At 34.2% G+C, this 25,132-nt stretch overlaps 1 long non-coding RNA gene across 1 annotated transcript in view; it reads left to right on the plus strand.

Moving 5' to 3' along the window:
- LOC141548979 (uncharacterized) overlaps positions 1-25,132 on the plus strand; it is a 303,550-nt gene that overhangs the window by 19,172 nt on the left and 259,246 nt on the right. Inside the window, exon 3 of the long non-coding RNA XR_012484214.1 lies at positions 829-976. This is a non-coding gene — a long non-coding RNA (uncharacterized LOC141548979). The remainder of the gene's footprint in view (positions 1-828; positions 977-25,132) is intronic.

Consider the following 25,132-nt stretch of genomic DNA (forward strand, 5'->3'; position numbering starts at 1 on the left):
ATTCCCTTATATGTTCATATACCGTAATTTGTTCAGCCATTCCCCACGTGGTCAGTATTCCCTTAGTTCCCATAAAGAAATTGTGTTTTTGTTTTGTCATTTTATTAAAAAGGAATTGTTATATTTTTGAACATTTGGATTCTTTATTTTAGCAGTATATTGCATATATACTGATAGATAACAGTATATATTGTTTTATAGATTGTTAGATTGCTAGATCAAAAAAGGATGCATAATTTAGTCCCCTTTGGTACTCAGTTTCAGAGTAATTCCCATTGTGACTGATGTGGAAAAAGTTCTGTACAATGGCACATTAATGTATCTGTTCCTTACAGCCTCTCCAACATTGGTCATTTTCTTACGTATTTATATTTTTAATTTGAAACAATGAACATTGCTTTCTTTAAAAGCTCCTTGATTGCTTCATCTGTACCTCTGGGTTAGACTACAGGATTTCTGGGATGCCTTCCAACTCTTTTCTTCTGTTTTTGGTTGCAGAAGAAATTTAAGATCTGTGCTTCCTGAAGGAAGAGGGTGGACTTTTCATGCTGTCCTGTTACATTTTCAGTGTGGTCTTTTGGATGTATCCATTGAGAGGTTCTACCATTCCCTGACACTCAAGTTAAAGTTAACTCCATCTCCATTTCGATTTACCATCCCAGCAAAACTGATAAGCCTGTCAAAATGTGGGTAAAGGTTGAATCAAATACTTTCAGGGATCTTATGATTGCATACCACGTATATGCTAAATTATTGACTTTGTACCCGTCTTTGTGAAATTCTCCTTCTCTTTGTCAACTCATTCATGTTTATGTTCATTCATTTTAGTCATGTCTGACTCTGTATGACCTGTGGACCCTAGCACAACAGTACTGTCCACGGGACCCTAGCACAGCAGTACTGTCCACGGTGATTTCTTGGCAAAGATCCTGGAGTGGCTCACAGGTTCAGTGACTTTCCCAGGATCACACAGCTGGTAAGTACCCGAATATGGCCTAAGCCACCTAGCTCCCTCATTAAACTTGTCCATACAGCTGCTTCCAGACCAGGTTGAAACTTACACCTGGAATCTTCTGACTATGTTGTATTTCTTTTTTTTTTCTTTTTTTTTTAATTTTTATTTTCAAAAAATATGCATGCATTATTTTTTAACATTGACAATTGCACAGCATTGTGTTCCAAATTTTCCCCTCTTGCCCCCACCCTCTCTCCTAGATAGTAAGCAATCTAACATATGCTATGCAATATTCAATATATGTAAACATATTTATACAATTATCTTTTTTTATAATATTATCCCTTGTATTCATTTTTCCAAATTATCCCTCCCCTCCCTCCACTCCCTGCCCCCGATGACAGGTAATCCCATACATTTTACATGTGTTACAATATAACCTAGATACAATATATGTGTGTAAATACCATTTTCTTGTTGCACATTAAGTATTAGCTTCCGAAGGTATAAGTAACCCGGGTAGATAGACAGTAGTGCTAACAGTTTACATTCACTTCCCAGTGTTTCTTCTCTGGGTGTAGTTATTTCTGTCCATCATTGATCAACTGGAAGTGAGTTGGATCTTCTTTATGTTGAAGATTTCCGCTTCCATCAGAATACATCCTCATACAGTATTGTTGTTGAAGTGTACAGTGATCTTCTGGTTCTGTTCATTTCACTCAGCATCAGTTGATGTCAGTCTCTCCAAGCCTCTCTGTATTCCTCCTGTTGGTCATTTCTTACAGAACAATAATATTCCATAATCTTCATATACCACAATTTACCCAACCATTCTCCAATTGATGGACATCCATTCAACTTCCAGTTTCTAGCTACAACAAAAAGAGCTGCCACAAACATTTTGGCACATATATGTCTCTTTCCACTCTTTAGTATTTCTTTGGGATATAATCCCAATAGCAGCAATGCTGGGTCAAAGTGGATGCACAGTTTGATAACTTTTTGGGCATAATTCCAGATTGCTCTCCAGAATGGTTGGATTCTTTCACAACTCCACCAACAATGCATTAGTGTCCCAGTTTTCCCACATCCCCTCCAACATTCATCATTATTTGTTCCTGTCATCTTAGCCCATCTGACAGGTGTGTAATCATATCTCAGAGTTGTCTTAATTTGCATTTCTCTGATCAGTAGTGATTTGGAACACTCTTTCATATGAGTGGATATAGTTTCAATTTTATCTTCTGAGAATTGTCTGTTCATATCCTTTGACCATTTATCAATTGGAGAATGGTTCGGTTTCTTATAAATTAGGGTTAGTTCTCTATATATTTTGGAAATGAGACCTTTGTCAGAACGTTTACTTTTAAAAATATTTTCCCAATTTGTTACTTCCTTTCTAATCTTGTTTACATTAGTATTGTTTGTACAGAAACTTTTTAGTTTGATGTAATCAAAATCTTCTATTTTGTGATCAATAATGATCTCTAGTTCTCCTCTGGTCATAAATTCCTTCCTCCTCCACAGGTCTGAGAGGTAGACTATTCTCTGTTTCTCTAATCTATTTATTATCTCATTCTTTATGTCTAAATCTTGGACCCATTTTGATCTTATCTTGGTATATGGTGTTAAATGTGGATCCATATCTAATTTCTGCCATACTAATTTCCAGTTTTCCCAACAGTTTTTTCCAATTAATGAATTTTTGTCCGTAATGTTGGTATCTTTGGGTTTGTCAAAGATTAGGTTGCTATAGATGTACCCTTTTTTGTCCTTTGTATCTAATCTGTTCCACTGATCTACCGTTCTGTTTCTTAGCCAATACCAAATGGTTTTGGTGACTGCTGCTATATAATATAGCTTTAGATCAGGTACACTTAGACCACCTTCCTCTGAGTTTTTTTTCATTAGTTCCCTTGCAATTCTCGACCTTTTATTCTTCCATATGAATTTTGTTGTTATTTTTTCTACGTCATTAAAATAGTTTCTTGGGAGTCTGATTGGTATAGCACTAAATAAATAGATTAGTTTGGGGAGTGTTGTCATCTTTATTATATTCGCTCGGCCTATCCAAGAGCACTGAATGTCTTTCCAATTATTTAAACCTGACTTTATTTTTGTGGCAAGTGTTTTATTATATCTTCTCTCAGGCAGATCCAAACGCTTTGGTAAGTCACATTATCTCGATCAAATGCCTAAGTATAGCTGACATGTTATTGGACACTGAAGAGAATCATATTGGTTTCTCTATTTTAGGGGAGTTGTAGATTATCAAGATAGACTGGTGTAAGTTTACAAACATAGAGACAACCCAAAAAAACCATTAAGAGCTTGAGAGTAAGTGATTTTTGATGCATACCTTGAAGAACTTAACTATTACTTAAGATAGAGAATGAGGAAAAAGTCCATCGCCCAAGGAAATTGTCCCCTCTTGTCTAGTAAGTACTAGAAGGCTTCCTGAAAGAGATGGTATTTTTAGATGTTTTTTGAATGCATAGGTAAAGTCATTTTAGTGGGCTGAGGTTGAAGGGGGATATTTTAGATGTACTATGGCATTTGGAGACTTAGCAGGGAATAAACAATAGCTTTGCTTTGAGAAGGGATGTCTGAAAGTAGAAGTGACAAAGTGTATAAAGGGGAGGAAGCCATAAGAGAAAATTGCTTTGTACTCTGCCTGCCAGTTGGAGAAAGCAAATAGAATTAAGTTTAGAATGTGCTTTCTCTATTATGGGATATTTGTTTCCCACGCACCAACCCCGGGTCTGTCACTAAGCAAATTCCATTTTCTTTGGGGTTGGAGGTAAATTAAATATTAGTTAAGAAACAATAATCACCAGTCCTGAATTCAAATCTGAATTTGAAACAAGCAGGAAACCCAAAGATTTTACTGGAAACACAGTGAGATAATTCAACTCCACCAGTCATTTTATCCTCATTTTACCCTGCTAAGTCATTTAACCTTTCTGGGATGAATTGATTTCTAAGAACCCTTTCAATTTCAGAATATGCATTTTAGAGTAAGCCCTTCCTTTCCTTTCCCTCACATGTATGTTTTATTTGAAAGAAAAAACCCAACAACTTATTTTTAAAAGATGAATTGTGACATTTTAAAGAGTCATTAAGCCATTTTAAGTTGCAACTTTGCCAAAATTTGGCAGACATTTTGATACCATTATAACTAACATTATACAAACAAAACCAAGAATTAACTATTTTGTCTCTTAAATACTAATTCTTTTATTGATATTTTAATATAGAATGTACTTTTATGTTCTATTATGCGTGTTCTCAGTCAAGTTTGCAGATTTCTTCTTGTGGAAATCTGCTGACATATATAAATCCCATTTTATTTAAAAGTGCTTACTGCTCTTTCTCTATTCCTTTCTATTTTTTTTCCCACTTGGTTACCTATTTGGATATTAGAAATCCTAAAGGGAAGAATAAATAGAATTATCCTATTTTGCATCCCTACAAAATATTAAAGAGTTTATCTGTTATTTTTAAAAATTGGTTAACTTAAAAAAAAACTTCCAAAATCTTAGATCATTTGAAACAAATTGCATCAATTTGACCGTTGTGTCACTGTCATTATGTCTTACTCTTTGCAACCCTATAGACCTATGCATGCCAGGCCTTGTATCTTCCACTGTCTCTCAAAGTCTGTTCAAACTCTTGTTCATTGTTTCCATGACAATATCTGTCCATCCCATCCTTTGCTGTCCCCTTTTCTTTTGGCCTTCAATCTTTCCTAACATTGGTGTCTTTCCCATTGAGTCCTATCTTCTTCTTATGTGACCATAGTATTTCAGCTTCAGCTTCATTATTTGCTTTCTAGTGAGTAGCCTGAACTCATTCCTTAAATCTTAACTGAATTGACCTTCTTGCCATCCAAGGGACTCTCAAAAATCTTCTGCATCACCCCAATTAAAAAGAGTCAGTTCTACAGCACTCAACTGAAGGAAGAGGAAGGAGGAGGAAGCTCCCGGTCCAGGTGCAGATTCCCCTGCAGCCTCCCTGCTCAATCACCTGGACGCGCTTGCCGGGTTCTGGAGACGGAAGCCTTATCTGAGGGAGGTTTGACATGAGCCAAACTTCAGGGGGCAACAGATGCCCAGCAGCCCCCGCGGAAACCGCCTTCCTGGTGGTGCTGCTGTTGGATGGATACTGGAGGGGGGTAGGATTGGAATTTTCCTGCAGCAATCCATGGTGGGGGTGGGGGTGGGTTGGGGGTGGGTGGGAGGGGTCTTACACTGGGCATAATGCAATTACAAAGAACGTCCAGTGCCTCAGGGCCCTTGTCTCCTGGGTGTACCAGTCAGGGGCCTTCCAATTATAATCAGCTAGAAGGAAGGTTCCTATGGCTCCAAGGTAAGCCCCCCACCCCCTTCTTTTCCTGAAAGCTTTGTCTTTTTACCACCTGGGACCCCTTGTGTGGATGGGATGCTATGTTAGGGCGGGGGGGGAGTTCTGGATGCTTTATTTGTGCCGCATGGTATGTGATGCTAATGAAGATCCAAGGCTGGAACTGCTTGGCTGGCCGTGTAATTGCCACTAGTGTCAGCGAGCTTCCTTCTTTGGGACCTCTGTATATATTAAAAAACAAAAAACAAAAAGCAGGTGTGTGTCAGGGGGAGGTGAAGGGAGGACTATCGGAATTGGTTAACTAGCCACCTAAAAAATGTTAAATGCCCTGAGAAAGTCTTCAACCCTTCCCCCCTTTAAACAGGATTTATTGGAAGGACTTGGAGAAGAATCTCCATGGGTAGGCTGGGAAAAAATTGCTCTCTGAAGTCTTCAATCAGCACGTGTTTATTAAGCAGTCAACTAGTATTTATTAAGCACCTACAATATGTCTGCTTTGTGCTGGCTTCTAGAATAACCAGAGAAATGAAAGTCCCCAATTTAGGAGCTTTCTTGAGGGAGTGGAGAAGGGAAGAGCAATATGGAGATATATAAGATGGTGTGTGTGTGTGTGTGTGTGTGTGTGTGTGTGTGTGTGTGTGTGTGTGTGTGTGTATGAATGGGGTTATGGAACCATTGATGTGTAAATTGCTTATTTATAAGCATGTCTTTTCCCCAAATAAGACACAGTGCAGGGAAATAGGGTTTTATTTCTAATTCTGCATGTCAGTCAGAGACTTCATTATAATGTGCTAATTGATATGAGTGATTCTTCCACTTGTACAAATCCAAAGTTTTTCACATCTTCCCTTAAATCTTCCCAAGTCCTTTCACTTATTTGCCCAAGCATTTAGAATACAACGATTACATATAATCAGGCTGGAAAACGGCAAGATAAGACATAATTGACTTGCATTAACAATTCTGTTGACCATTGCTCTGATCATAGAAAGTAGTTACAGGAGGAAAAAAATGCAAGAACATAACTATAGCATGAGTAGTTAAAACTCAACTTCCAATCAATTGTCCCACTAACTGCCAGAGGGTGGAACTTGGAGACTCCCCAAAAGCATTAATTAATTAACTATAAGCTCAAGAAAATTTTTATTCCCACCAACAGATTCAATTAATCAGACTTCTGATAAATTCTAAACAAATATTTATCATACCCTTATATTGATAGCAGAAAGGAATATTTGTCTCAATAAGTTCACAACTCAAACAATTATCATATCCAAGGAGATGTTTCATAAGTGAGCATTATTCATACAAATCAGTTTGCTTTTAAAATACCAAATATGTGGGAAAATATCCCAAATTGGATATTGTCCTTAACAGAAACCTTTTCAAAAGGACAAAGAAAAAAAAACCTATTATTTTTGAGGCTCTTTAAATAATCTCAGGATGACCCAATATAATCCTTAAAATGATGCAGGTAGTAGCCCCCCTTTAACTTGGAGGCCTTTCTCTGTTGGTGATTTTTAAATATATTAATGTACCAATTTGCCTGTCATTCACTCATTTTAAGAATGAACAAAAATATGATGGATAAACCAAATGAAAACAAATTCTACCTAATCTGTCCACCTGCATCCTCCCTATTGGGTTAAATTGTATGTTAATGTGTATAAAAATGGTCATTGGGGAAAGTTGAGACAAGTTTTTTCATCCATTCATACCTCCATCCCTGTGACCAATAGTCTTGTTAATTATTGTTCTCTGGGCACTGGTACCCAAACCCTGACAGTGAATGGAATAGCTGAAGATGACTATCCCATGTTGAAAGTTCTTATTAAATGTTTCCTCCTTTTTTGCCACCCAGGACACCTTGAAGCTGTTATTTCATTGCTTCCTGGATTGGAGAGTAGCTTACGTCTGGGGACTAAAAAATGCAATTTGGGGCACTTCCCTTGGGGTAGTAAACTTGGGTTAGTAGGGACACATTTTTAGTTGGGTAAAGAATGATGAAGAATTTCAGGCCACAGGAATGGACTTCATGTTTGTAATGTGGTGTATTTCTCAAATACTAGAGAAAGACGGATATCGTTTATTTTAAACAGTTGTTCAAGAATAAAGTGTTGCCTTTGAATTCCTGCGTGATGAAAAATTTTCTCCTAAGATTGAAAGCAAAAAAGTCTTTTGAGTATTTCTAGTATTAATTAATTTCAGGAGGACCCGAGTTCAAATGTGGCCTGAGACACTTAACACTTCCTGGCTGTATGACCCTGGGCAAGTCACTTAACCCCAATTGCCTCAGCAAAAAAAAAAAAAAGAAAGGTGAAAATAAAAAAAAAAATTAATTTAGATCTAGAAGTAGAAAGGCAGATGATGATCACATTTCTTGGCTAAGATGTTTTAAAAAAAAACATTAAAATTCTAACCTATTGCATTACATTGGTCTGGAGAACTTACTGAATAAATATAGCCACAGGAGCATGAGATTTAGAGATAATAAATTTTAAGGCATAATGCTAACACAGCAGGAGCTCTTAACTTGGAGTTCTTGAACTTGTTTGGAAAAAAATATTTTTGTAACTGTATTTCAATATAATTGGACTCCTATGTAAATTCTGTGTATTCTATTTTATACACTGGAAAACATTCTGGGAAGGAGGTCCACAGACTTTACCAGACTTTCTTTCCCCAAAAGGTCCATGACACACAAAAAGTTCAGAATGCCTGACGTATGAAAAGGTGATGATTTGGAATCAGTTTAGGTTCAAATTCCTACCCTGCTATTTTTTATCAGTGATTTAAACTCTCTGGCCTCAGTTTGCTCATTTTACAGATAAGGGTACTGAGGCCCAGAATTTATGATTTGAATCCTGCTCCCCTGACTTTTCATCCATTCCTCTTTAAACTAGATCATTCAGATGAGCTTTGGGAAAGAATTTCACCAAGAAACCTTTGCTTTCCCCCCCAACTTTCATTGTTTTACTTTGTTCTTTAGAATCTCTTAAGAGATTAGAGTAGTGGAAATTTTTTTAAAATGGTTTCCCCCATCCCCCTACAGGACCAGGCATTCTCCATAACTATCATTTATCAGTGATAAATCATTGTATCAATAGGTATCGATAGATCCTATAGTGTTTCTTACATGAAAAACATCTGTATTCAAACAATTGCAGAAATTTCTAAGGATTGTACTTCCTCTCATCACCAAAGAAAATTATCACCTAGGAAGCCAGCCTACTGTAGAAATGAACCATACCTGACTCCTTTCCTGTGAAAGGTATACTTAGCACTGAGTCAAACAGCTGCAAACTCTGGCAACAAGTGAGTCTATGGGATTACCTTCACTTCACCTTCAATCATCAATGTTACATATTAAAGACCCCCAGAGAAAGATCTGGAGCATACTGGGTGGAGCTTCTAGAGCAGAGGCTCTCAGTACTTCCTTACTGCTTAAAAATGATTGAGGACCCCTTTCCCTTTCCCTCTTCCCCGCAACTTTTGTTCATGTGTATTTTATCTATCTATATTTGATATTAAGAATTAAAATATCTTATTGTGACCTTGCTGAATTCCTGAAGGGCCTTTGGGAATCTGGGGGACTTTCTAGCACCCTTAGACAGCCATTGCCTTATAGAATATGTGCTATAGACCAGAATTGCAAGCTGAGAAGTCCTGGATGGAGGGAGTGCCCACATCCATAAAAGCATGGATCCATTAAAGTGGTTCTTTTGTAGTAATCTTGGATCTCCTCATGCTAGGAAGCAATGAGGAACTAAAACTGTGTGCCTTACTGATTGTTATGGGGGAGGTTATTCTTAAGGCTTTTTTTTAAAATAGAATTTTATTTTTTCAAATACATGCAAGTACATGTTTTCAACACTCTTTTTAAAAATTAATTTATTCATTAGTTAATAAGAAATTTTTTAAAAATTTAAATTAAAAATTTTAAAAAAATTAGAAATAATTAGGCAATACACTGGATCGAATATGGGGAATTAAACAGTAATTGTTCCCTGAAATAAAAACCTCCACAGGTCTGGGAGGTAGACTATTCTCTGTTCCTCTAATCTATTTATTATCTCATTCTTTATGCCTAAATCATGGACCCATTTTGATCTTATCTTGGTATATGGTGTTAAGTGTGGATCCATATCTAATTTCTGCCATACTAATTTCCAGTTTTCCCAATAGTTTTTTCCAAATAATTAATTTTTATCCCTAATATTGGTATCTTTGGGTTTGTCAAAGATTAGATTGCTATAGATGGACCCTTTTTTGTCCTTTGTATCGAATCTGTTCCACTGATCTACCGGTCTATTTCTTAGCCAGTACCAAATGGTTTTGGTGACTGCTGCTATATAATATAGCTTTAGATCAGGTACACTTAGACCACCTTCCTCTGACTTTTTTTTATTACTTCCCTTGCAATTTTTGACCTTTTATTCTTCCATATGAATTTGGTCATTGAAATAATTTCTTGGGAGTCTGATTGATATAGCACTAAATAAATAGATTAGTTTGGGGAGTATTGTCATCTTTATTATATTCACTCGGCCTATCCAAGAGCACTGAATGTCTTTCCAATTATTTAAATCTGACTTTATTTTCGTGGCAAGTGTTTTTTAATTGTTCTCTTATAATTCCTGACTATTCTTTGGTAGATGCATTCCGAAATACTTTATACTCTCAACATATGTTCGGAATGGAATTTCTCTTTGTATCTCTTCCTGTTGCATTTTGTTGGTTATATATAAAAATGCTGAGGATTTATGTGGATTTATTTTGTATCCTGCCACTTTGCTAAAATTCTGAATTATATCTAGTAGCTTTTTAGCAGAGTCTTTGGGGTTCTCTAAGTATACCATCATGTCATCTGCAAAGAGTGATAGTTTGATTTCCTCATTTCCTACTCTAATTCCTTGAATCTCTTTCTCGGCCCTTATTGCTGAGGCTAGCGTTTGTAGTACTATATTGAATAGTAATGGTGATAGTGGACAACCTTGTTTCACTCCTGATCTTACTGGGAAAGGTTGCAGTTTATTTCTATTGCATATTATGCTTACTGAAGGTCTTAAATATATGCTCCTGATTATTCTAAGAAATAGTCCATTTATTCCTATACTCTCAAGAGTTTTTAGTAGGAATGGATGTTGGATTTTGTCAAATGCTTTTTCTGCATCTATTGAGATGATCATATGGTTTTTATTAAGTTGATTATTAATATGGTCAGTTATACTAATAGTTTTCCTAATATTAAACCAGCCCTGCATTCCTGGTATAAATCCTACTTGATCATAGTGTATTATACTGGGGATGATTTTCTGAAGTCTTTTTGCTAAGATATTAGCATCAATGTTCATTAAGGAAATTGGTCTATAATTTTCTTTCTCAGTTTTCGATCTACCTGGTTTAGGTGTCAGTACCATGTCTGTGTCATAAAAGGAGTTTGGTAGGACTCCTTCATCCCCTATTTTTTCAGATACTTTATATAGCATTGGGGCTAATTGTTCTTTAATGTTTGGTAGAATTCACATGTAAATCCATCAGGTCCTGGGGATTTTTTCCTGGGGAGTTGATTAATAGCTTGTTCTATTTCTTTTTCTAAAATGGGGCTATTTAAGCAATTTATCTCCTTCTCTGTTAATCTAGGAAGCCTATATTTTTGGAGGAAATCATCCATTTCACTTAAGTTATCAAATTTATTGGCATAACGTTGAGCAAAGTAACTCCTTATCATTTCTCCAATTTCCTCTTCATTGGTGGAATGATCCCCCTTTTCATTTGTAAGACTAACAATTTTATTTTCCTCTTTCTTTTTTCTGATCAGATTTACCTAAGGTTTATCTATTTTATTGGCTTTTTCATAAAGCCAACTCTTGGTTTTATTTATTAATTCAATAGTTTTTTTACTTTCAATATTATTGATTTCTCTTTTTAATTTTTGTATTTCAAGTTTAATTTTTGGTTGGGGGTTTTTAATTGGGTCTTTTTCTAGCCTTTTAAGTTGCAAGCCTAATTCGTTAATCTTCTCTTTCTCTATTTACTTCAAATAAGGCTCTAAAGATATACAATTTCCCCTTATTACTGCTTTAGCTGCATCCCACAGATTTTGGTATGATGTCTCATCATTGTCATTATCTTGGGTGAAATTATTAATTGTTTCTATAATTTGCTGTTTTACCCAGTCATTCTTTAAGATGAGATTATTTTTTCTTGTAATTTTAGATGCACTGGTATTATTAGTACAAAAACGTTTAAATTTTCCATTTTACCTCAAGTTATCCATCTCACTTTGCATTTATTTCTGGGTTTTGGTCATAAACTCCATATCCTTATATCTGAAAAGTAATTTTTCCATTATCAAACGATTAACTTAGACTATCACCCTTTATGTCTTAAATCATGACCACAATTTGAACTTAACTTGTTTTACAGTGTGAGAAGTTGATGTATATCTAATTTCTACTAGGCTACTTTTAAAGTTTCTCATCAGTTTTTTCTCATGATATATAGACTTACTAAGTCTCTTTTAGAAGTTGAATCTTTTAACTTTTTGATTGAGCAGCATTAAGATATTATTTTACATGAATTTACATGAATGTCATTCATAAAGTATTTACCTTATTCCAAGACTGAAATGGATATGTGATCTTAATTCTAGAGTTCTTCCAGTGATGCAGATTACAACCCCTTCATATTTATTTACTCTATATAATTCTTGTCTATATATTTCCATACATTTACCATGGATGTCTACCTAGATGTGCTGGAGACTTTCTTTACTTTCACTTTACATGGTTAAAAAAAACAGTTATTATTCATTTGTTTATCACTTGTACTTTCTATGTAACTAGTACTTTTTTCTCTGTATCATAAAATTCCTCATGCTATCTTTTACTCCTAATCTTTGAAGTGATTCACTGATTGCACCTAGCAGCCTTCATGTACTTTCATAATCATTGTGCACCTGTCCATTGTCTTCTGTGTGATACTTATTTTTAATTCTTCAGAGGCAATTGTATTTCCTGACTACCGCTGTTATACAATGGACAAATTGCGAAAAAAGGTATAATATACCAGCTCAAAACTGAGTCAGAGGCTTATCTTTATCATAGATCATCTGAATAGCTAAATAAACCTGAAGTTTGATGGAATAAGTTGATGGTCAAGGAAAGTAAATATGTTACAATTTTCTGTGTTCAAAGAAGCCAGTAAAATGAGATGATTCAATGTGTTCCTAGAAGATATTGAAAATATGATTACATTTTAATATACCAACCTCAGTTATCAATTGCATAGCATATGCCAGATACATCACTTAGTGCGGTGGATAACAATTAAAAAGCAAACAGGCCTGTCCTCAAGGAACTTGGGTTTCATGGTGTTCATTTTTGTGAGAGAATGAAACAAGAAAACGTTGGCTTTTCTGTTATAATGATCTTCAACTATAGCTTACTTTGAAAACATATTTACTTAACTATATATGTTATCCAGATGTAATAGAAAACTTTATGAATTTTTTCATAAAATTTTATGAATTGCAAATATAATCCTTCCATGAGGAATGGAACCTACCTTTTGAATGACCAGTGCATATCGAAATTGGGGAGATAGGAAGACTTATTCTCAACAATAGGAATCACATAACCAACAATCCACTCTGAAGAACAGGAGTAAAGAATGTCATCAAAGTATTTTATGGCAGAAGGGGAATAAAATCTATTTATATTTCATAACAGCAAGGGACAAAATGGAGAGGATTCTACTGATACCTTCATCGTATCAAAAAATGTGGAAGCCTTCTCTCATGTTAGGTAGATCCAATTGGTGAACTTTTTGCAAGAGTTTCACAGAATGAGCAGGGATAAATGATTGGCTTCTCCATCTTTGGAGGGAACTACTAAATTTATGACATTAAACATTTACTTAGTTTTGAAAGAGAACCTTTGAAACATTTAGTTAAAACAAACTACATTGTAGTGTTTTTTTCCAATAGTAGAACTCTTCATCTATTATCATTGAAGAAGGATAAAAATAATTAAATCTGGGGCAGTCATACTTCTTTTGCCCTTAAATTCTAGGATATACAGCCAACAGAAGTGCCATTGACTAAAGGTAGCCAAAATCTCACCCACATCCAAGCAAACTACATATGGCAGGGCTACTTGGACTCAACACATTCTCATGTCTTTGAGGTATTAATTTACTCTAATATACTAAGATTTTAAACTTATGACATATTATTTCTATTATTTTTCTAATCCTTGGACACTCATTTTTTTGTGTTTTTTAGTTATACATATACACTCATTAAAAAACACATTACCTTATAAATCATAATAAATAAATGGGTATTCATTAACTAAATGAATAAGATTTTGTGTAATATTCATTACCCTTCTTAGTTTGGTTTTTAAGATATATAAAGAGCTATAAAGAATAGAAAATCTTAAATAATTTTGCATATACGTTAATTTCTGAAGAGGGAAAAATCTTTTTTTTTTTTTTTTTTTTTTTTTTTTTTTTGCAAAAACATATCTTTTTTTCTTTATTTGAAAATTGGAACAATATTTGCTCTTGTCCAGGCCTAAAACACTCCAAGAGCTTTCAAAGATGATTGCTAATGTTTTATCAATCATATCTTCCCATTATTTTTTTTTTATTTTATAATTATAACATTTTTTTACAGTACATATGCATGGGTAATTTTTTACAACATTATCCCTTGCACTTACTTCTATTCAGATTTTTTTCCCTTCCTCCCCCAACCCCCTCCCCCAGATGGCAAGCAGTCTTATATATGTTAAATATATTACAGTATCATTTATATACAATATATGTGTGTAGAACCGAATTTTTTGTTGCACAGGAAGAATTGGATTCAGAAGGTAAAAATAACAGTTTACATTCATTTCCCAGTGTTCCTTTTCTGGATGTATCTGATTCTGTCCATCATTAATCAATTGGAATTGGATTAGCTCTTCTCTATGTTGAAGAAATCCACTTCCATCAGCATACATCCTCGTACAGTATCATTGTTGAGGTGTATAATGATCTTCTGGTTCTGCTCGTTTCACTCAGCATCAGTTGATGTAAGTCTCTCCAAGCCTCTCTGTATTTCTCCTGTTTGTCATTTCTTATAGAACAGTAATATTCCATAACATTCATATACCATAGTTTACCCAACCATTCTCCAATTGATGGACATCCATTCATCTTCCAGCTTCTAGCCACTATGAAAAGGGCTGCCACAAACATTTTGGCACATACAGGACCCTTTCCCTTCTCTAGTAGTTCCTTGGGGTATAAGCCCAGTAGTAGTATGGCTGGGTCAAAGGGTATGCACATTTTGATAACTTTTTGGGCATAATTCCAGATTGCTCTCCAGAATGGTTGGATTCTTTCACAACTCCACCAACAATGCATCAGTGTCCCAGTTTTCCCACAGCCCCTCCAACATTCATCGTTATTTGTTCCTGTCATCTTAGCCAATCTGACAGGTGTGTAATGATACCTCAGAGTTGTCTTAATTTGCATTTCTCTGATCAATAGTGATTTGGAACACTCTTTCATATGAGTGGAAATAGTTTTAATTTCATCATCTGAAAATTGTCTGTTCATATCCTTTGACCATTTATCAATTGGAGAATGGCTTGATTTCTTATAAATTAAAGTCAATTCTCTGTATATTTTGGAGATGAGGCCTTTATCAGAACCTTTAACTGTAAAAATGTTTTCCCAATTTGTTACTTCCCTTCTAATCTTGTTTGCATTAGTTTTGTTTGTGCAGAAACTTTTTAATTTGGTGTAATCAAAATGTTCTATTTTGTGATCAATAATGGTCTCTAGTTCTCCCTTGGACACAAACTCCTTCCTCCTCCACAAGTCTGAGAGGTAAACCATCCCATGTTCCTCCAATTTATTTATGATTTCGTTCTTTATGCCTAAATCTTGGACCCATTTTGATCTAATCTTAGTATGTGGTGTTAAATGTGGGTCCATGCCTAGTTTCTGCCATACTAATTTCCAGTTTTCCCAGCAGTTTTTGTCAAATAATGAATTCTTATCCCAAAATTTGGGATCTTTGGGTTTGTCAAAGATTAGATTGCTATTTTTATTCACTATCTTGTCCTGTGAACCTAACCTATGCCACTGATCAACTAGTCTATTTCTTAGCCAATACCAAATGGTTTTGGTGACTGTTGCTTTATAATATAGCTTTAGATCAGGTACACTTAGACCACCTTCCTCTGACTTTTTTTTCATTAGTTCCCTTGCAATTCTCGACCTTTTATTCTTCCATATGAATTTTGTTGTTATTTTTTCTAGGTCATTAAAATGCTGGAGACTTTCTTTACTTTCACTTTACATGGTTAAAAAAAATAGTCATTATTCATTTGTTTATCACTTGTTCTTTCTATGTAACTAGCACTTTTTTCTCTGTATCATAAAATTCCTTATGTTATCTTTTACTCCTAATCTTTGAAGGGAGTCACTGATTGCACCTAGCAGCCTTCATGTACTTTCATAATCATTGTGCACCTGTCCATTGTCTTCTGTGTGATACTTATTTTTAATTCTTCAGAGGCAATTGTATTTCCTGACTACCACTGTTATACAATGGACAAATTGAGAAAAAAGGTATATTATACCAGCTCAAAACTGAGTCAGAGGCTTATCTTTATCGTAGGTCATCTGAATAGCTAAATAAACCTGAAGTTTGATGGAATAAGTTGATGGTCAAGGAAAGTAAGTATGTTACAATTTTCTGTGTTCAAAGAAGCAAGTAAAATGAGATGATTCAGTGTGTTCCTAGAAGATATTGAAAATATGATTACATTTTAATATGCCAACCTCAATTATCAATTGCATAGCATATGCCAGATACATCACTTAGTGCGGTGGATAACAATTAAAAAGCAAACAGGCCTGTCCTCAAAGAACTTGGGTTTCATGGTGTTCATTTTTGTGAGAAAATGAAACAAGAAAACGTTGTCTTTTCTGTTGTAATCATCTTCAACTATAGCTTATTTTGAAAACATATTTACTTAACTATATATGTTATCCAGAAGTAATAGAAAACTTATTATAGTAGAAATTTGATGTTTTCCTTCCATTCAAAGAATTTTGGTTTGGGTTTACGGTTTTTAATTGAAAAGATTATCCTTCATGAACTAATTTATGTTGTTTCCTTACATATGAACTCAAATATATGATGCAAAATAGGCAGAGATATTCTAGAATCAATTTTAACTTGCTCTTGAGAGCCAATTGTTAAATTTTGTATGAGTATTAAAGCCTCAGAAATCACGAGACGCTACAAATCAAGGATTTATTTATCCTGATTAGGCTTAAAGAAACAATGGAGGAAATATTAGTAATGCAGATTAAACTGAAAAATGTCTTGCATATATTTTTGCCCAGAGGGTTAATTTTAAAATAGGGGCATTACTTGCATACTCCTTCAAATATCATAGAAAGGTAATTAAGATTGAAAAAATCCCAACAATATTAAACTCTTGATTTGTTACTTAATCAGAAGCATAAGCATAATTTAACCAGAACCTCAAACATTTTGTTTATTGAATTATGTTCATGGTCAAGACTGAATATACTTGTATACTAAGTCAGCAAATGTTAAATTAAATGATATGGCTTTGATTTCTTTCTTCTCAGAAGACTATAATTCAAAAAGTAATATAAAATAAAAGTGATAATAGATATTTAGATTTTTTTTCAACTGGTATTTTTTTTTCTCTTGAAAGCATGCGGCCCAATATTTTCCTTGGCATCAGTGAAGGGTCAGCTCAGTAGAGGAAATGGTACTACGAACTCACAGGAGACCACATAGAACCGTTTGTGATAGCTGAAGCAATGCATCTCCGAGTAGGTTGGGCTTCAACAGGTTATTCGCCCTATCCTGGGGGTGGTGAAGAATGGGATGGAAAATGTGTTAGAGATGATTTGTTCTCCTACAGATTTCATGGACTTCATCTATGGTCAGGTAAATATCGTATGCTTTCACAAAGTTTGAAAGCAAGTGTTTTTGCCCTTATGTTAATTTATGCAACTTGGAAATACACACATTCTGCCTCTCATTATATATAGTATGCAAACATCTGATATTTGAAGAATGTATTAACTTTAGTAAAAGCCAAAATCTGTTGACATGGAGGACAATAGAAAGATACTAATATTAAAACATTTTGTTTTAAATGTTACGGTGTATATGAATAATGTACATGTACATGTATATTTAAATAATTCCAATTTGTTTTAATTTGAGACTCTATTTTATCTTTTCAATGATGTACCCACATTTTCTATTTCCATCTTAAAGAGATATAGCCATATACTAATTTCTGGCTAGATAATCCAAGAATAAATTCAGAAATAGTGTAAAGATACTTCAGAATAACAAAGATGATTAATAGAAATTGAATTAACAGTGAATTTCATCAGCTAAACAGCTTACTGTCATTTTATTTTTAGGTAAAGCTTAAAAATTTATTTTAACACAAATCGCTTCATGAATCATGTTGGGAGAGAAAAATCAGAACAAAAAGGAAAAACCATGGGAGAAAAAAAACAGGAAAAAGAAATGAGCATACTGTAGACTTACAGTTAGGAAAACAAGTTAAAAATCTTGTCTCACATACTTGTTGATTTTGTGCCTCTAGATAAGTTACTTAAGCTCTACCTTCATTATATTTCCTCATTTGTAAAAAGAAGATGATATTGTTTTTTGATGCAATAATATTGATAAAATAGCTTTAAAACGTTAAAATACAATATAAATTATGTCTATTATTTATTAATTTTTCACCATCATGAAATCATTTTGACCTTTAAAGCTTTATAATAATTTGAACTTTGAAGGTACTATTCCATTCAAACTTTTCTGTCATTATTTTCCTTATTATAGACCTACTTTTATACTGTTATTCTGGTTCCATTCTGTTATTGTTTTGTCAAGATCTTGTAGGTTAATTGATAGAGGATGAAATGTATAAATTAATTTTTGTCATGAAAATGGGGTATGGGAGTGTAGAAACACTGAACCCCATATATATTGGAGTTTTAGGACTATCTTTACACAGGACACCAAATGTTGGGGAGAAGAAATTTGAATCCCCAAAGTATATTGAAATCTTCGGCTCGTATCACAGATTGTCTCAAAAGAATTTGTAGATTTAGATCTTCTCCAAATCAACAGGAAAAGATTCTATTACTATGCCATTGATAACTTACCAGGGGGAGGGCTTTACTTCTAAGGCTCCTTGACAACCAAGAGGAAGGCCAGAAGCTCCAGGAGAGTCCTCCCTTCCCTACCTCTGCACAGAAAAGCCCAGCATGCATTTCCCAGCCTCCTGAGTTCTGAGGCCCTCCTTTTGCCTTCTGGGCATGGTGTTTTAGGTCAACCCAGTGGCCTGACTCCTTTCTTTGGAAACCACAATCTTTCTTAAAAGTGTCCTGCTTTGCCTCAAGTACAGAAACTGTTGTACTTTCTTAGCCCTTTTCTACCTAGGGATCTATCCCTTGTCATCATCATCATCATTACCACTACCGTTAATCATCATTATTATCCTCAACAAGCATTTATTAGACAGTTAAATAATGTTAATTAACCAGGTACTATGTGCTAAGTCCAAAGGATACAAAGAAAACCAAAAACTTGGTCCCAACCCTCCAGGGATTCATTTTCTTATGGAGGAGACAATGTACGAAAGGTTATTTGTATATGAATATTTTTTGTATCGACAGAGGAGATAAAAAGTAAGAGGGCAGGGAAGAATAGTTTAGCAAAACTAACATACCAGCCTTAATTGATAAAATATTCACTATTTTACACTTATTGTTCGCCATTTCTGCAGATAAGGGAGGAGATACATTTTTTCATCTGTTCTTTGAATATGAACTTGGTAAATATAAAGAATTCTTATCCTACATATAATTTAGTCAACTTGTTTATCAGAGTAATGATTGTAATATTATCATTAATTTGTTAATTCTGTTTCAAGATTCCAGAATAGTTAAAAAGTGTCACATAAATTTATACATCCTGGGAAAGTAGATGGGAGAATAAATTATTTCTTTATTTCTCAGATGAGTAAATTGAGTCACAGAGAAAGCAAGCTACTTATTATGGATCATATGCTAAGCAAATATTATAACTCAGCCGTTTTCTTTTTTTTAAATTTTTATTTTATTTTATAATTATAACATTTTTTGACAGTACATATGCATGGGTAATTTTTTACAACATTATCCCTTGCACTTACTTCTATTCAGATTTTTTCCCTTCCTCCCCCAACCCCCTCCCCCAGATGGCAGGCAGTCTTATACATGTTGAATATATTACAGTATATTCTAGATACAATATATGTGTGTAGAACCGAATTTTTTGTTTCACAGGAAGAATTGCATTCAAAAGGTAAAAATAACAGTTTACACTAATTTCCCAGTGTTCCTTTTCTGGATGTAGCTGGTTCTGTCCATCATTGATCAATTGGAATTGGATTAGCTCTGCTCTATGTTGAAGAAATCCACTTCCATCCGCATACATCCTCGTACAGTATCACTATACAGTATAACTATGGTATATGAATGTTATGGAATATTATTGTTCCTATAACTCAGCCGTTTTCATTCAAAATATCTCCAAGTGAAATTTTATCTTTCTCCTTAAACACTCCCCTTCCCGATTATCTTCACTGGTACTCCCATTCTTCTAGTCCCCCAGGCTTGCCACAAAGGCATCATCCTCACCTTCTCATTATCTCTCCCTTTCCCTGCTCTAATGCATCTTTGCCAAGGCCTATTGATTTCACGTGTTCAGCATCTCTCAAACTTGGCACTGCCACCATCTGATGCACGACCCTATCACCTCACACCTTTGCTATTTAAGTGTCTACTGGTAGATCTACCTGCTTCAGGTCTCTTAATATTTTATTTTATCCTCCAGATTTCAAAGTGATTGCCCTTAATTCAGGAATGAACTCATCCCTCTTCCTCTCAGACTGCCTTCCTGTTACCTCTGGGGCCAAATACAAATCCTCTGCCATTCTGAGCCCTTGATGACCTATCCCCCTTTATCTTCTTACACATCACACCTTCCACCCCAACTGACTCTGAACCAGTGTTATTGACCTCTTTGCTGTTCCACAAAGAAGACATATGGACTCCAGATAATCTTTCTGGCTGTTCTGCTGCCTAGGATGCTCTCCTTCCCCTGCCTTTTGCAAGTTCCAACTAAAATCACAGCTTCCATTGGAAGGCTTCGCCCATATCTCTTATTCTTAGAAGCTTGCTCCATTAATTATTTCCTATTTCTCCTGAATAAAGTTTAAATGTATGTTTGTTTGTTTGTTATTTCTCTTCTTGCCAAGAGATTGTGAGCTCCTTGAGGGGACATTATATCCCCTGTATATCTAGTATTTAGTATGGTATTTATGCTAGTCACATAATAGATGCTTAATCAATCCTTATTGACTATGAGAAAAAGAGGAAAATGTTACTATTTTGGTACTTATGAATATCTTATTGCTGCCTTGACCTCTTTCAGACATCTACCTAGAAGTGGTATTTTTGAATTAAGGAGTATTTATCTTTTTTTTTTTTTTTGGCATGACTACAAATTATTTTACAAATGAATTGAACCGATTTGTGGCTCTAACAAGCATGCATCAGTGTACTTATCTTCCTACAGGTCTTCTGTAATATAGATTATTACATTACTGTCAATAGTACTCCCATCCTTCCAGCCCCCACGCTTGCCTCATAGGCATCATTTAAGCATGATTTAGGAATAAAGAATAGCAGAGGCCACAAATTCCATGGAAGCCTCATGCCTTTATATAAGGAACACTCTCCTTATTAAAATAATTGGCACATGCTGGGCACAACCCCCACCAAGGAACACTGAAAACCCTAAAATTGGTTGTATCTTATTAAATCAGGAAAGAATTTTTATTGAAGTTGGAATTATTCCAGTTATGCAAGTATAGTCAGAGCATCAACTTGCTAAGATGAAGATCTTCATGGTAAGACGGAAGAATGATAAAATGGTCTATCATAAATTAAAGCAACTTGATTCTGAATTCTTTAAAGAGATAATTGCTATTCACATGTGGAAAGGAAGAAAATAATAAAAAAGTAGCATACATAGTAATTTTATCAAAAAGTTTAATCAATGTAAATTAATTGCCACATCAAGGAAACCAAAGAGTCCTAGAAAGTGCCATGTTTAGCATACATTTGACTGAGTTGTCAGATAGTGAGATGATGCCTACAGCAGATACAAAGTGGAGTCATTTTGCTTCACATCAGATTGACAGTGAAGACAGAAAAGGAAAATGACAAACGCTGGAGAGGATATGTGAAAATGGGTACATTAATTTATTATCATTTTGAACTGTTCTTGCCATTCAGAAGAACACCTTGGGGCTATGCCCACCTGTGTGTAAAACTGCATTTATCATTTGACCCAGAAATATCACTATTAGGTCTGTATAGAGATCAAAGAGAAAAAGAAAAGGGCTTATATGTACCAAAAATACTTATATCAGTTATTTTTGTCGTAGCAAAGAATGGGAAACTGAAGGAATGCCTTTCAGGCTATGAGAGAATAAGTTGTTGGGCGTGAAACAGTCCTTTGACTAAATGGAAACTGAAGCCCAAAAGTCTGACAAGCTTACTTTAAAAGAATTTTGATTCCTAACGCAAGTAGTAAGTAGATGTTACCCACTATCTTTCTATACTAAAACATACTGTAGAACGGGATTGGTGGTAGTTCTTACACTAACATTATTTTTGGAACAACCTCAATTTTTTTTCTCTAAATTTTATATATTTTCTTTAAATATTGTTTTAAAATAGTGAGGAAACTTCTACTAACTGGCTGCTATTTTTCAGGTCAGAGATGACAAGAGACAACACCCCCCTGCTTGGTAGAATTCTCTAAGCTTCAAGAACAGGAAGGCAATTACAATTTACAGATGCCCCTTGAGACACTAAAGTAAGTTTACTGCATGTTTTATCCTATGCCTTAATTAAAAGGGGAAAAAGTATAAACATAATTGCCCTTTTTTGATAGTTCATTGCTAATGCAGATTTCACATGATCCATAACAGAATGGATGGATAATTTTTATAAGTTTATACTTATTTACAAAACTAGATATTTTTCTAATAATCTTTTTTAATGTTCCTGGAAATATTATGTTAATGTTTCTTCTAATATATTATTTGATTTACAGGAATGTTGTCAGAAAGCACTTTTTAAACCACATGTTTTATATGAGTTTCATATATTATTAAAATATGTGTTTATATTTACTTATTTAATAATAATACAAATATATAGATAGTATACAAATAATATATTTTAATATAATTTATTTTCATATTAGTTTCATTTTTATCATCCTCTTCTACTAGGGATCTATCCCTTGTCATCATCATCATCATCATTACCACTATGACCAATCATCATTATTATTCTAAAGAAACATTTAGTAATCAGTTAAATAATGTTAATTAACCAGGTACTATGTGCTAAGTGCAAAAGATACAAAGAAAACCAAAAACTTGGTCCCCCAATCCTCTGGGGATTCATTTTCTCATGGATGAGACAATGTACAAAATGTTATTTGTAGATGAATATGTTTTGAATCGAAAGAGGGGAAAAAAGAACGAGGGCGGGGAAGAATACTTTAGCAGAACTAACATATCAACCTTAATTGGCAAAATATGCAATGCTCTACACTTATTGTTCCCCATTTCTGCAAATAGGGGAGGAGATGCATTTTTTTCATTTCTTCTTTGAATATGAACTTGGTAAATATAAAAAATTCTATTTCTTTTTAATTTTCCTTTTTCCCTGAAGAAGCATTTCTTTCTGTTTAAGTTGTTAGAGTTACCTTATATTTTTCTTTCATAATTCTGCTTTGCTCATTTTGTATTAGTTCACATGAGTAAATTTCCCTGAATTTTTTATATTGATCACTTCTTATGACATTCTAACAATTCCATGATATTTATGTATCACAGTTTGTTTACCTAATCAGTGCCATCCATTAAGTGTCCTGACTTCTCACTACAACAAAAACTATGGTTATGAATATTTTGATAAGGATCTTTTTTTTTTCTATTTGAGGTCTCCTTATGGTAATAGTGAGAACTCTGGGTCCAAGGATATAAACGATTTTGATACTTTCTTAGCACAATTTCTAATTATTATCCAGAATGGATAGGCCAGTTTACAGTTCTGTGTATAATATGTCAATATGCTTATCTTTTAGTAGGGTTGGGTTTTTATTTCTCATTTCTCTAAAGAATGTGAAGCTATTTGAAAGTGTAATTTTCAGAAGTATTACAAAAATGACCTTGTGAAATTTTCCAAACTGCTTTGTGATATTGGATAACAGAATATTTAAAATTGAGAAAAAAAGCAAAGAAAACTATCTTGGTAGATTTGTCAACATGTATATTAGTTTTTTTTCCTTTATCCATAACACTTTACAGGTATGTGACCTTACAATAGATGGCTTACATTATCTGTCTAGATTAATATCTTAATTTTTTTTAAGATGAGGTAAGGAAGAAGTCTAAGCTTTTTTGTTTCATTAACCTGTGAAGTCAGTTCTGTGGAGGATGATTAATTTTAGATTTGTATTATTGCACCTTTATATGTTAAAAAATGTTTTCACTTCTCTTTCCTGCCATGCATGCAGCTGTATATGTCTTTTTCTTTCTCTTTTACCTTTCCCTCTTCTTCTTTATTGAATAGCTATTTTGTTTTCTTACTCTTTTTCTTTCGAATGCGTTTGTTGCTGCCTCCTACAATATTATGAACCTTGGTTCATAAATCATTAGCTATTCTATCTGATCTGATCCCTTAAATTGATTCATCACCTTCACTTCCTATTCCTGAGGGATGTGATTTAAGTCCTACTTTCGTGGTCGGATGGTTTTTCCTTACTTTCTTCAATACAAGTCTGAATTTTGTGATCTGATCCACAGACAGTTCCAGGCCTTGTTTTAACTTGTTTTTAACATAGAGCCTCTCCATGTTTGGCTACAAAGTATATAACCATTTTGGTTTCTATATTGACCATCTGGTTTAAATCCATGTCTAGGACTGCCTTTTGGGTTGTTGAAAAATGCTTATTGATTATGAGCTGTTGAGACAAAAGTTCATTAGTTTCTCCCAGGCTTCATTTTGTACTCCAAGGTTAAACTTGCCTTGTTATTCTACGGATGATAATTCTTTTTCAGATTTTCAAATGTTGAATAGTAATTATTGAAGAGTTTTTAATAAAAGCAACATTATTCACAGGTGTCTATAAATGTATTGTTGGTTGTAGTTTTTGCTCTCTCACTTGTAGTTAGAATAAGCTTTATCGTGACAATATTGCAAATGTGTTTTTATGTTTTATAATTTGGAGAGCTCCATTTGGCTTCCAGAAAAAGAAATTTCAATTTTGGAAATCTTTGAACAACTGAATGTTTAATGCTTTCTTTTTTCTTTTTAGGCACCTACAGCAATTCCTGATGAAGGTAAGATATTGAAATATTTTTACAAATGTCCCCTTCCTTTCTATTTTTCATTTTCTTATTTTATAAAAACAAAAACATATTTATAGGAATCCATCCCATAACTAATTCTCCCTTTCTACAATTTATAGATAAATTATTTTTTTATTAAATTGAACTCATAAGAAACTTAAGAATCAGTAAATTGCTTTGCAATTTTTTCATATGAACCTAGCCTTATGTGCCCTCCTTTAAGTTCTGGGTCCAATTCATTGTCCATCTGTAT

The sequence above is a fragment of the Sminthopsis crassicaudata genome, chromosome X, assembly GCF_048593235.1.
Source record: "Sminthopsis crassicaudata isolate SCR6 chromosome X, ASM4859323v1, whole genome shotgun sequence".
Taxonomy (NCBI): domain Eukaryota; kingdom Metazoa; phylum Chordata; class Mammalia; order Dasyuromorphia; family Dasyuridae; genus Sminthopsis; species Sminthopsis crassicaudata.